Consider the following 15,012-nt stretch of genomic DNA (forward strand, 5'->3'; position numbering starts at 1 on the left):
GGGAACCACAGGCTCAACAAGGCAGCTACTGGGAAGCGGTCCTTCCTCCTCGAATCAATGTGTACACCTTTGATCTCACTTCTGCAATCACTATCTGCAGTCAAACTCTCCATCTTTCCCTCCTGTTTAGGATTCTTAGTCTCTGGAACACGTTGATGATACCAGAGAGGCATTGCGGAGATGGGTCTACATGTCTGAAAACATGGCGTACTTATGTGCAATTAGCTTTACCAAGCAGATGGGTCTCTCAAGTCAGATTTGCTGGGGATGGTGGGGTATGTGTGTGCGCGCCATGATGTTTACTTGACAAGTGGCTTTTGTGAAGTATCTTTTTTGAGTTATTTTGCTGGGCGTATTTAAAATATAGTTCCGTCTGCAAGGAAAATGAATTTATATTCCCTTCCTTGAGAAACCTTGTGTTACTGCATGGAATGAAGGTTGTGTATAGCAAAATGCCAGGATAAAGGGACCTTTCCTGGGATTTCTTACTGACTTGGCTTCAAAATGAGGTGAGGATGAAAAACATAATACTAATGATATAAGTACACCACAGATGGGTTTTTGTGGATCATCGTTGAAACACACGGAATGCACCAACTGAGGCCGTTTGGACTGTATTCTTTTAGCCCATTGCCATGAGCGTTCCTATTTCATGGGCATACATCTCGCCACACAGATTCTGATGTTCAGGAAATATTATGCTTTTCATTTTCCATAATTCAGTGTGCTATCTGACTTCCACCCCTCGCTCTGTCAAGCTGACTGAAAATTTAACTGCAGACATGTTGGAGTTTCGCCATCGCATTGGTTGGGCCAAGTAGTGGGTCTCAGGCAGAGCCTGAGAGTGCCCGTGGGGTTCTGGTCCCTGGGCCTCCCAGGTTATTCCTCAGATGTCCCTTGTCCCCGCCCTTATAGTCTTCCTAAATTATGGCTCTCTGCTTCCCCTTACTCTGCTTTGAGGCAGGAAAAGTCCCCAAAGTCTGCATACCCAAAGCCCAAGGACCAGTCCACCCCCCTGGCTCTTAAAGTTTTTGTTGCATCCTTAGCAGGACAAGGGTGGCACCCAATTCCCAATCTGGACATCTGAGACTCCTCTCTTCCTACTCATGAGGAAGGTGTCTTTACTCTAGCGCTCTATTCCCAGGTGGCGTTCTTGTTTCCCTGCTGAAAGACCCCATCCCATTCCCTCAGTGGGGTCTGAATTGTCTTTTACATGAGAAGAATTCTTGGGCTTGCAGGCTACTTCTGTTTCCGCCCTACTCAGACCCCTGGCTCTGGGACTTACAAAGCTTAGTGACCAGTTTGGGATACAAAGAATAGAATACTGCAGAAATGCATCTAAATTATCAACGCACTTATGTTCTCATTTTATATACCCATATTCTCCCCTAAACCTGTTCCTGCATCCCCCTTAATAGCCACTTCTTTCTGTCTTTCTCTTCCTTTTTCTTCTTTTCTTCCTTTTCTTCCTCCATTTTTTTCTTTCCTTTCTTCCTTCTCTCCCTCCCGTCCTTCCCTCTTCCTTCCTTCCTCTCTCTCTCTCTTTTACTTTCTTTCTTTCTTCTTTATTTTTTTAAAGTAAATACTGTCCTGTCTTCTAATGACATGGATTAGTTTTTCCTTTTTTTTTTAATGTTTATTTTTGAGAGAGGAAGAGAGACTGAGAGCAGGGGAGGGGCAGGGAGAGAGAGAGAGGGAAACAGAGGATCCGAAGCAGTTTCCTCACTGAAAGCAGAGAGCCTGAGGTGGGGCTCAAACCCATGAATGGTGAGATAATGACCTGAGACAAAGTCAGACTGACTTTGACTGACTGAGCCACCCAGAGGCCCCTTGTTCTTTCATTTGCTTTGGACAAACAAAACAGACCAAAAAACAATGTCTTTTGTCACATACAACGTTCACTCCATTGCTAAATCCTGTTAAATCCACCTTCAAAATGCAACAGAAACTCAAGCAGCTCTCCCCAGTGTCCCTTGCTGTCACCCTGGTCCAAGTCACCAGCATCTCCTCATCTATTCGCCTCCTAAATGATCTCCCTCCTTCCACTCCTGGCCCTGAATAATCTCTCCTCAACAGAGCAGCCAGGGTCACCTGGGTGAAACAAAACTCAGGTGATGTCAGGGGTCTGTCCAGGACACCAGGTGGCTTCTGTCCTGTTCAGGGTAAAAGCTGGAGTCTTCAGAATGGCCTCCTGACTTCTCTCTAAAGCAGCCCTTACTCTTGCTCTGATCATCCTTTTACCCCGCCCCCTTCCTTTACTTGTTCTGCCCCATCCTGAGCACCAGACTCTTGCACTGGCTCTTCCCTTTGCCTGGAAAGTTCTGTCACCAGATATTTACACCACACTCACCTCCTTCAGGTCTCTGCTCTCCCTGTCACCCTATTCAAATAGAAGAGTCCCCTCCCAGCATTCACTTACATTGCCTTATTTTTCTCCCTGCCACTGTCATCTGATACATGGCATATAATACTTGCTTATTTGCCTCATGTCTGTCTCATTGCACTGTAATAGAAACTTGGAAACACAAAGGAATGTTGCTCTTTTTTCATCGTGGATTTTTCTAACCATCAGGACATTGCCTGGCACCTAATAGGACCCCAAAAGATAATTGCTGAGTGAATGAATGAATGAATAATTGTATAGAGAAATGGTATTTTCTGCCTCCGTGTTTTATATAAATTCATTCATACTATAGCAATGTTTCTATACTTGCTATTGTTTTCCATTTAGTAATAGATTGGGATGGTCTTTCCATGACAGTCTGGAAAGAAAAAACACACCATTCTCTCTTAACGGCTGCACCAGGAGGATGGCAATTTAACAAAATGTGCTCAACCAGTTTCCTACTGATGGATTCATCTGCAATTTTTCTCCATGACTAACAACACTGACGCTTTGTGTGTTCAGAAGATTTCTGGAGAATAAACACCCAGAAGTGGGCTTGCTCAGAGAAAGAGGGGAAGCAAATTTTGACAAGCTCATTTGCATTTCTGCTCTGCTTCTCCTCCTAGGGGAGCATGTTTACAGTGCGGTACTTTCTTCCCCCTCCCTGGTATTCTTCTCTCTTACCCTTGCTGGGGAGAATTTCTCGATAATTTGCCAGTGGCACTACCATTGGCAAGAGCGTACGATTTTCAGCTGCTGTGTACATGTGAGCCACGAATTGGAGTTTCTGCAGATTCAGCTGTGATGGATTTTCTCCCTCTCTCAACTCCGTTGGCATTTAAAATCTGCACTGCCCAAATTGGGGCTTGATTGTATATTCTCTCATATTGTTTCGTGGAAGGAATCTTACTCCTCAACCAGACGATTAACTCTTTGATGGCGGAAGCTGTGTCCCTTAGTCCCGTGGATGTTTGCATTCCCCTCTGGGTCCAACCCAGTGCTCCTCAGGTTCACGGTGCTCCCTGCACACTTAAACAGTGGTGTCTTGCATGCAAATAAATCGGTGCTTTATAGCATTGTAGATGGTTTCAGAGTGATCACAGTGGCTGGGCAGAACCTTGAGGGAGCTGTTGGAGGTTTCCAGATAGACACATCAGGGGAGAATGTTCCAGACAGAGGAGAAAGAATACACATGGTGGACAGGCGTGGTGGGGTTGGGGAACCCACAGTGCTTCTCCATGAGGAGAGTCCAGGGGGAAGGTAAGGGACTGGTCTGAAATGACTTGGGAAGAGGAGACTGAGGCCAGCTTCTGAAGAATCATGCCACCATGATGTATTAGTGAAGATACCTCTGATCACCTGTGCCAACAGCAGTGGGCCTGGCTACCGTGACCTGAAGTTACTTGCCCCTGTAATCGGGAACAGCTGGAGGATCACTGGGGTCTAGCTGCTGGGGTCCTCCAGGTCACCAAAGCCTTCTCTCCATCTCCTATAGATTTCTCAGCTTTATTATCATCAGATTAAACCTCTGTCCCTTCTCAGATGTGGGTACATGAATCTCAGGGCAAGAATTGACCTTGAGGGGCACTCGGGTGGCTCTGGTTTGGCACCCAACTCTTGATCTCACAGTCGTGAGATCAGGCCTTGTATTGGGCTCTGTGCCAGGCATGAAGCCTACTTAAAAAATGACCTTGGACTGCTCCCTTTGGCCACTGTCAGGGGACTAGGGTTGTGAAACTTTTATTGGAGTACTGCGTTTTGTTGGAGAAAGACGTTCCTTAAATTAAAAAAAAAAAAGAATGCAATCCAGGTAGCACCCTCATTTTGTATTTGCTACAATTGATGAAAAGATATGGCTTTCCTTCAATGTATGGAAATGAAAAGGCAGAGGGTCTGGAGTTCTTCTGTAGTTCCCTGGTGGGCCCAAACAGCCTGAGACACCAGTCTTTGGCAGTGATAAAGCAATTCATGAAAGAGAAGTTCCTCACTATCCAAATCACGAAAATTAAAACCCATTCCATGGTATATTAGAATTATGAAGAACTGTTTCTGCCTCCAACATGCAGCCCTCACCTTTTCTCCTTCACAAAGGTCCTGGAGAACTCTCCTTCCCCAGAGCATGGAATAGCCTGATACCTTTGTCTTAGGAAGCTGTGTGAGGGGCAGAATTTGGGCTCTTTATTTCTTTGGTCTCCTCTCTCTGGCACCTAATTCTGTAAATGCAAGAATGATTGAATGCCTGTCTTCATAAAAACATGGGACTGCTCCCGTGAAAGATGCAGGGCAGCCTGATTCTTGATTCCTTGATCTCAAGATATGAAAAACTAGTATGCTGACAAGGAGGTGCTGAAATCACCCTTCAATATTTAATATAATCTTATAGGTTTGGAAAGAATGTTACAGGGCACAGAGATCTTTGAGTGCCGTAACCTCATGATGTCCTACAGCAAGCTAGGGTGGGAAGCCGAGAAGGTCCTGTCCACATTCTGCACATAAGGTGACATCTGAGAAGGGTCTGTCACTTTGGAGATCATTTGGTTCCATCATTTCCCTTTTACATTTGACCTGCTCAAAAGCTAACTGAATGCCCCCAAATGTCCCAGTTACCTCCTGGCAAAATCAGTACAGGAACCCAGGTTCCTGCCCCCACATCCGGGGCACTGCATCACAGAACACCATCTCCTTGCCAATGTCTTGTGAGCTGGAAGTCAATATATAATGGAAAACCCTGCGCTCGGGGGACTCAGAGGGGCACAAGGGGGCAGGAGGGGGGAAGAAAGTTGCAACACAGCTGCCTGCCACTGAGTTAGAATAAACATCGAAGATGAAATAAGAGAAGTGACAGCAGAGAACATAAGAAATATATAAACCTGGATAAAGCAGTGCAATGGGTAATAAAAAGTGAAATAGAGTGGAGGGGAGGAGTGGATCGAAGTCACATCTATCACCAGTGCTTTGAGCAGAAGAGATGGTGAGGGAGGCCAGGGGAACAAGCAGAGTCTTTGCAGATCCCTTTAAAGAAACTTCCAAGGACTCTTGGCGGGAGCCCATCCACTCCGATTTAAGATTTGGTGTGTTGGCCCTTTCTGCTCTTCTCACAAAGCTCTTTGTGCCCTCAGACCTGGGACTAACACCCAGGTTCACACTGAGGGTTGCATAGATATGACTCAATGTCAAGGTCCCTGTCAATGTCTGAGTTTGCTGCACTGCCCCCCCGGGTGGACCTCATGGTTTCACCCGCCCCAGGCATTTCCTGTGACATTCATAATCATCAGCAACCCTGGGTTGGAATTTCTTGGACACTTCAAATTTGGAACCACACGGAGTTCAACCCAAAGGCCGTTTCTCAATAGTTATTTTTAAACGGTTTTTTGGGGGAAATAATCTTTAACCAGGAGACAAAGAGCTTGCACATAAATCTTCCTAAGCAAACCCTTGTAAAGTACTGATGCACTTTATAAGCTGTAAACTAGGCTTTTATTAGCCATTTATGAGCCATTTTTTATGATGCAAGTTTAATATTAAACTATAAAGTTCACAATGCACTTATAAAGACAGATAGACTCATTCACTTTATAATTCTTGACTTGGATGCCTGGCAAAAGCCAACCGGATCATGTCATTTCAGCAAACTGGCCCAGTTGGGATGCTGGAAACTGGTGTGGGATTAGGTCTGGGAATTGACAGGCACTGGGGTATGATGTAGGCAGGAGTGAGAGGAAACAATCCACTGAAGTCATAAAAATAAATGCACAAGCTGGGAGGTAATTTTTCTTCTGACTTTTCTGGAGCGTGGGGTCTTTATAGCCATTTAGGAAAGGAGTATTCTCTAGAGTAGCAATTCTTTTTTAGAGCAGTGGCAATATATTGCCATTTGATTTTGTGCAGCCTACCTCCTTCCTAATAGATCATCGTGGCTGGTCCTCTTTGATTCAACGTGATGAAAATTAAGTTTATTTTGAGGGCTCAAGGCCATGTAATGAAAATAATAGGAGATAACTAGGAGAGAGATCAATTTAGGATGGCTGATTTTGTTTTTCCTAGGAAAGAAATACTTGGCATATGGAAAGCGGCTGGCCCTTAGTGGACCTTATGTTGAATATGTGAATTGTCAATGGAGGATTATTCTAATCACAAGCTGAAAGCTGTGTGAAATCTCAAGTTTTCTGTCTTTGAACCACACTTTTGACTGCTGGAAGGTTTTTTGTTTTGTTTTGTTTTGTTTTGTTTCTTGAAAGGATCAAAGACTCAATATAACACCAAATGAATCATGAGTAGTTACAACCCTTTCACTGTGAGAGAACCACACTATTTCCTGGGGCTGGAAAAGCACCCACAGTCGCCCCACAGTCCACATGGTGGCCCTTCTTCACTGGGTGACTTTGTGACAAGAGTTTGCTCCTCCGACTTCTCTCCTGAGGCACAGATCGCACTTCTGTCATCTTTTGCATCCATTAATTTGTTCATTCTTGAACGTCTAATAAGTGCCAGACTTTTCTGGGCACTGGAGCTCTACTGAAGAGTTTCAGTTTTGTCTCTGTTGCCATTTACTAGAAACCTTGACTCATATGAAGGTGGGCTCGGCTCTGCCCAGGGCTCAACTGCCCCATCCCTTCCATTTTCTTTCTGAAAGATTACATCATGGCTTCACACAGTCACTTGTGTGAGAACAAAATCGTCTTCTGATAGAAAAATGGTAGCATGCTGCCGCTTCTCACGGTAGTGGCCCTCAAAACTCTGGACTCTGGTCTGTTCTGGTTGTCTGTGGCTTTAAGGAGCACTGGGGACCACTGTCATCTGCAGCCACTAGAAATCCAAGCTTCACTCACAGCCATCATCTCTTGGCTCTTATTTCCAGATTACCCTGCTCAATGTAATTCCACCATTCCCCCGGGCCTCCCAAAGCTTTCTGAAGAATTCTCTGGAATCACAATCAAGTAGAGGCTGTGTTCTCCCGTATCCTGCAGGGCCAGGTGTGTTTCCCTTTCCCTGTGTTGCTACCTCCACACCATTTCTGCTGGGGAGCTCCTGAAATCTGATCAGACTGCTCCCAGTCAATCTCTACTCACTACCTCTTCCCTCCTTCCCTCTTGATCAATGATTCTTGATAATATGATTCCCTGGGCTCCTCTCACCCCATCCTTGTCCTTGTTATCAGAGCCTCAATATGCCCCTGGATGGAGGGCGATCTAACTACTTAGAATCTTGGGATCTTAATATCTCACCCACAAGGACCTTTCCCAACCACGCTGGGGCCGCTCTCCCCCACGTTTACTCCCTTTTCTGTAACAACACACCACCTCTGAATCTCTGAATCCTCTGATCCTGATCCTCACTTCCTATTTTCTATTTTATTTGCTTTACTCACTACAGTAAGTATCGCACTGAGAATGCCAATTTGTGAGTTCTAAAACTCTCTTTCCACTCACTCTCTGCTCCCTGGAATCTTTACTTCTCTACAAACTAAGCCTACATTCTATAATCTGGCAAATACCCTTAAACATATTACCTGGTTTTCTCTCTTGCTTGGGCTTAACTCATTGAACCCTATACTTAGTTAAGCCCAATGATCTACATTTATCGTCCTGATTTGCTCCTGAGCACTGGTGAGAAATATCACTCTCCAACTATCAAACCATTATTTGTTGCTCTCTCGCACAGTAAAACTTACTAAAACAATATCTGTGTTGTGTATCATCTCCTTAACTCACCTTCCCTCCTCATTCACTCCATTGAAATCACCATTGTCAAGGTTTCCATCAACACCCCCATTGCCAAGTCCAGTAGCCACACTTTTGTCCTCATATACTTAATTCCTCAGAAGCATTGATATTGAGGAGTTTTTCCTCCCCCTTGATGTACCTTCCTTCCTTGGCTGGCTTGAGGTTTTCCTCCTATTTCTCTGGCCATTATTCTCTCTCTCCTAAATCTTAAATTACCCAAGGCTTTGCCCTAAGACTTTCACTAAATCTATACATATTATTTTTATCATCTCATCAAATTCCATAGCTATAAATATTATCTGCTGGCACGTGACTGTATCCCATATTAGTTTATTCACCCTCAAGTTCTTCAATGGACTTCAGTCATGCCACTGTCTTGTGTATCCACTAAGATATCAGTTAAGGCCACTACAACCTGGCACATCCAATCTGTACTCTAGATTTGCCCCATTCATCGATGTGCCTTTGCTCCAGTCTTCCTTAGTTTATGAAATGATGCCACTCAGTTACCCAATTGAAACAAACAAACCAAATAAACAAGAACATGTAACTCCCAGACCATCTATTTTTTTATTTTTATTTTTTTGCTATTCCTTCAAAATAAATTCTGAATCTGGATCTTCACAGAGCTGGCTTCTTCTCTCACCAATCTGTCTGATAAACTTCTCAAAAGCCCATTGACTATACTATTTTACTCCCTTTAATAGTCCCTATGGAATTTATTATTATGAAATTGTTGGTCCATTGGTTGATTGACTGATGTCTTTATCCTTCATGAGTGTAAATTTCAAGAGGGTGGGGACATTTCCTGATTCCTTTTCTAGTGTATCTTCAGAACCCAATCCATTATTGGCACATGGTAGATTTTTTTTAATTACCTTTTTTACTCTAAAATAATTGCTGATTCACACAATAAAGAGCGATTCTAAATACCCTTTACCTAATTTTCCCCAATGGTAAAATCATGCTGAACTATAGTGTAATATTACAACCAGCAGATTCATGTAGATACAATCCATTGCCTTTATTCAGATGTTCCAAGTTTTACTTGTAGTTGTGTGTGTGTGTGTGTGTGTGTGTGTGTGCTTAGTTCTGTGCAGGTCTGTGTACTCAGCACCACAGTTAAGAGTAGCTGGATTATTTTACCTTCCCACAGCCATGTATGAAGGCTCCCATTTGTCTGGATTCTCACCAACATTTGGTAATGTCACTACTTTTATTTTATTTTAGCTATTATGATAGGTGTATGTTGGTCTCTAATAATGCTGTTGGTTTGCACTTCCCTGATGGATAATGATGTTGGGCTCAGTTTCATATACTCACTTTGCCCATTTTCGAATTGCATTGTTGGACTTTTTTTTTTTTTTTTTTTTTTAGTTTCGAGAGCTCTTTATTTTAACTCTTTGTCAGATATGTGGCTTGAAAATATTTTATTCCAGGCTGTAGCTTTGGCTTTCTTTTCTTTTTAAAATATTTATTTATTTTTGAGAAAGTGAGAGACAAAGCATGAGCAGAGGCAGGCAGAGAGAGAGGGAGACACAGAATCTGAAGCAGGCTCTAGGCTTTGAGCTGTCAGCACAGAGCCCAATGTGGGGCTCCAACTTACAGACTACAAGATCATGACCTGAGCTGAAGTCGGATGTTTAACTGGTTGAGCCACTCAGACACCCCTGTAGCTTTTTTTTTATCCTCTTAACAGGGTCTCTTGCGGAGCAGAAAACTTTAATTGTATGAAGTTCAATTTCTTATCATATTATTCTTCTATTGCTTGTCCTTCTGGTGTCAGTCTGAGAATTTCCCCCTACCTTTAGGTCCCTAATATTTTCCCGTATGATTTTTTTCTAAAAGTTTTATAGTTTTACATTTAACCCAATGATTCAATTTTAGATAATTTTTGGACACTACAGTGTGGCTTTTGAGTAGCATTTGTTGAATGACTAATTAAATGAAACAATGATACACTGAGAACCAACATCTAACTAAATCAAACTTCGAAAGTTCTACTTCAACAATCATGTTTTAATTTTTACATCAGTAATGAATCTTGAGTACAGCAGCATTCATCAACCTTGAATTTGACTTAAGACGGGATGAAGGCTTGTATAAACTCCAGGCATTTGGGCTCACGCACCCCTATCTGGTATGGGAAGTTGCAGCACGCAAATCTCCCTAATCGTGAACTCTGCCTCAGACCCGTAGGAACAAGTAGAGTCTCATTCTCGATGGAGACATATTCCATGAGCCAGAAACCTGGGACTCACCAGTAATTTCCATTGCTCCTATACTTCCAAGCTAAAAGGTATCATAGACATTGAATTATATTCCAGGAAAAAGAAAATAATCAGGCTTTGAGCCCAATTTTTATGATCAGCCTTTTCCTACTCTCTCTGTTTTTAGTGTTTGATTTCTCCTGAAACAGACAAGGTGGAAGGAAAAATATCAAGACCCAGAGATGGAGGGTGGCCCTCTCCCAAAGCTGTCTGATAACTATTCCAGGGTTAGACTCTCTGATTACTCTGCTTCCATCTGGTAAGAATGTGAAGGCAGTGTTCTTCCCCAGAGTCGGATCTGCTACAAAGCCAAGGTGCCATGATATGATTGATGTGAGTATCAGATAACACACACACTCAGGGCTCAGGTCTTTCATTTCAGAGATCTGAGGGAGATGAATCAGACAAGATAACTACTTTCAAGGGCATCAGAGTTTACAAAGAACTGAGACATGTACACTTGTTTCTGAAATACTGGGCAGATCCTATGATGGTCATGATCGGAATGATATAACCAGCACAAAATACTGGAGGAATGTGAGAAATTGATGTTAGACTCTTTCATTTCCATAAATTTTATCTAGTCTCCAAACAAGTCCATTTAGATTCTGCTTGTTTTTTTAAAAACAGCTTTATGAAGATGTCATGTCTATACCATGCTATTCATTGATTTCAAGTGTACAATTCAATCGTTTTTTTAGACTCAATGTTTCATGCAATCATCACCAAAAATCAATTTTGGAACTCTTTAATCTTCTCTAAAAGAAATTTTAAACTGCTTTGCTGTCTTTCTCACTTTAACCCCAAGTCCCCCAGCCCCTGGCAACCACTAGTCTATTTTCTGGCTCTGTAGATTTGCCAACTCTGGACATTTTATAAATGCAGTCATAAAATGTGTGGGTATTCTTGTGATTGGCTTTATTTCACTTAGCACAAAGTACCCAAGGTCCATCCATGTTGAAGAAGGTGGTAGGTCTTCCTTCCATGTTATGGCCAAATAATATACCATTGTACAGATCTACCACAGTTGATTTATCTGTTCATCAAATGATGGGTGTTTGGATTGCTTCCACCTTTTTACTTATATTATGAATAATGCTATTATGCAGATTCATACACATGTTTTTATATGGATATCTGTTCTTGTTTCTTTTGAGTACACACCTAGGAGTGGTCACATGGTGACACTATGCTTATACTTTTGAGAAACTACCAGACTGTTTTCCAGTGTCTGCATTTGTTACATTCCCACCAGCAGTGCGTCATCAAACATGAATTTCAATTTCCCCACATCCTCACCAACACGGGCTATTATCTGTGTTTTTGAATATAGCCTGCCTAGTGGGTATGGATTGGCATCTCATTGTGGTTTAGATTTGCATTTCCTTGATGGTGAATAATTGTTACATATCTCTTCGTGCGCTTATTGACTATGTTATGTTTGCTTTGGAGAAATATTTATGCAGGTAGTTGTCTGTTTTTCAATTGGGCTATTTGCTTCATTATTATTGAGTTGTAGGAGCTATTTATATATTTCAGATACAAGTTCCTTATCAGACATACAATTTGCAAATATTTCTCTCACTTACAGTTTGTCTTCATTTTCTTTTTAAATATAATTCATTGTCAAGTTAGCTAACACACAGTGTGTACAGCGTGCTCTTGGCTTTGGCGGTAGATTCCCATGATTTATCACATAGAGCACCCAATGCCATCCCGACAAGTGCCCTCCTCCATGCCTATCACCCATTTTCCCCTCTCCTCGTCCCCCATTGACCCTCAGTTTGTTCTCTGTATTAAGAGTCTCTTATGGTTTGTCTCTCTCTCTGTTTGTAACTTTTTCCCCATTCCCTTCCCCCATGGTCTTCTGTTAAGTTTCTCATATTCCACATATGAGTGAAAACATAAAAGCAAAGCCACAGGATATAAAATCAATGTATAGAAATAGGTTGCATTTCCATACACCAATAATGAAGCAACAGAAAGAGATATCAAAGAATCAATTTCAATTGCACCAAGAACCATAAAATACCTAGGAATAAACCTAACCAAAGATGTAAAAGATTTGTCTTCACTTTCTTGATGGTATCCTTTGTAGCCCATAAGTTTTCTTTCTTTCTTTCTTTCTTTTTTTTTTTGGATTAAAGATTTATTTTTTAATAGTTTGTTGTCAAATTGGTTTCCATATAACACCCAGTGCTTTTCCCCACAAGTGCCCCCCCTCGATGACCATCATCCCTCCCCCATCCCCCTCCCCCTTCAGCCCTCAGTTCATTTTCAGTATTCAATAGTCTCTCATGGTTTGTGTCCCTCACTCTCCCCAACTCTCTTTCCCCCTTCCCCTCCCTATGGCCTTCTGTTAGGCTTCTCCTGTTAGACCTATGAGTGCAAACATATGGTATCTATCCTTCTCTGCCTGACTTATTTTGCTTAGCAAGATGCCCTCGAGGTCCATCCACTTTGCTACAAATGGCCAGATTTCATTCTTTCTCATTGCCATGTAGTACTCCATTGTGTATATATACCACATCTTCTTGATCCACTCATCAGGTGATGGACATTTAGGCTTTTTCCATGTTTTGGCTACTGTTGACAGTGCTGCTATGAACATTGGGGTACATGTGCCCCTATGCCTCAGCATTTCTGTATCTCTTGGGTAAATCCCTAGCAGGGCTATTGCTGGGTCATAGGGGAGTTCTATGGATAGTTTTTTGAGGAACCTCCACACTGTTTTCCAGAGCAGCTGCACCAGTTTACATTCCCACCAATAGTGTAGGAGGGTCCCCGTTTCTCCACATACTCACCAGCATCTATAGTCTCTTGATCTGTTCATTTTAGCCACTCTGAACATTTTATGAATGCAGTCATAAAATGTGTGGGTATTCTTGTGATTGGCTCTGACTGGTGTGAGGTAGTATCTCAGTGTAGTTTTGATTTGTATTTCCCTGATGATGAGTGATGCTGAATATCGTTTCATGTGCCTGTTGGCCATCTGGATGTCCTCTTTGGAGAAGTGTCTGTTCAGATCTTCTGCCCATTTCTTCACTGGAATATTTGTTTTTTGGGTATGGAGTTTAGTGAGTTCCTTGTAGATTTTGGATACTAGCCCTTTATCTGATATGCCATTTGCCACTATCTTTTCCCATTCTGTCGGTTGCCTGTTAGTTTTTTTGATTATTTCCTTTGCAGTGCACAAGCTTTTTATCTTGATGAGGTAAAAATATGGAACGCTTCATGGATTTGTGTGTCATCCTTGTGCAGGGGTCATGCTAATCTTCTCTGTATCATTCAAATTTTAGTATATGTGTTGCCAAAGCAAGCACTGTAGCCCATACGTTTTCATTCTGATGATGTCCCACTTGGTTGTCTTGTATAATTATTTTAGGAGATTGTGAGAAGATTTTGTTGAGGATTTTTGCATCTAAGTTCACAGTGGATATGGGTACTGTTATTGTCTGGTTTTGGTAATCAGGGTAATCATGCTGACCTCACAGAATGATTTAGGAGTCTTCTATTTTTTGAAAGAGCTTGTGAAGGATTCATAACAATTCTTCTTTAAACATTTGGTAGACTCCACCAGGGAATTTGGATTTTCTTTGTAGGAAATTACTCAGTTATCTTTACTTGTTCTAAGACTGTTAAGATTTTCTTTTATCCTTGAGTCAATTCTATTAGTTCATGCCTAGGCATCTGCCCCCACCCCTGGCCATTTCATCTAGGCCATTTCATCTCATTTTTTGGGCACACACAAATTCCCATTTTATTTCTGTAAAGTAAGTAGTTATGACTCTTCCTTCATTCCCAATTTTTGTTTTCTCACATTTTTCTCAGTCACTCTAGTGCAAGACTTCAATTTTGTTGATCTTTTAAGAATCAACTTTTGGTTTTGCTTATTTCATTTCTTCTGCTTGCTTTGGGGTTAATGTACTTTGTTTTTGTCCAGTGTCATATTTTAGATCAAGTTACTTGAGAATTTTAGCCTTTTGCAATGTATACATTTATAGCTCTACTTTTCTTTCTAACTGAGCCTTGTCTTCTTCGAATATAGATTGGTACATTGTGTCTTTATTCATTCCTCTCAAAGTATTCTGTAATTTCTCTTATGATTTCTTCTTTGACCCATTTAGAGAAGGTTGTTTAATTTCCACAAATATATAAACTCCTCAGATTTCTTTAGGTCGCTAATTTCTAATTCAATTTTAGAGAACATACTTTAGAAGATTTTAATCCTTCTAAATTGATTGAGGCTTGATTTGTGGCCCAGCATATATGGTCTATCTTGGAGAAGTTTCCATGTACATGTAGAGGAATGTGTATTCTTCAGTTGATGGATGGAATGTTCTCCATATGTCTGTTCGATCTAGTTGGTTTATAGTGTTGCTCAAGTCTTTCTGTTTTCTTGTTGATCTTCTGCCTAGTTTTTGGGTCCAATACTAAAAAAGGGAATATAAAAGTATCCAACTATTGATGTTGAATTGTCTATCTCTCCCTTCAACTCTGTCAGTTTTACTTCATGTATTTGGGGGCTCAGTTGTTAGGTACATATGTGTTTATAATCGTTGTATCATCCTGATGGATTAACTTTTGTCTGATATTCTAATAACTCCTCCAGCTATCTATGATTGTTTGAATG

General features: G+C 41.6%; 1 non-coding gene across 1 annotated transcript; it reads right to left on the bottom strand.

The window, feature by feature from the left end:
* Nucleotides 1-13,595: 13,595 nt before the first annotated feature.
* LOC115300495 lies at nucleotides 13,596-13,702 on the bottom strand. Its single transcript, XR_003912668.1, has one exon. It is a non-coding gene; the product is annotated as a U6 spliceosomal RNA (small nuclear RNA).
* Nucleotides 13,703-15,012: the final 1,310 nt, after the last annotated feature.

Source organism: Suricata suricatta, chromosome 8 (genome assembly GCF_006229205.1).
Source record: "Suricata suricatta isolate VVHF042 chromosome 8, meerkat_22Aug2017_6uvM2_HiC, whole genome shotgun sequence".
Lineage (NCBI taxonomy): Eukaryota > Metazoa > Chordata > Mammalia > Carnivora > Herpestidae > Suricata > Suricata suricatta.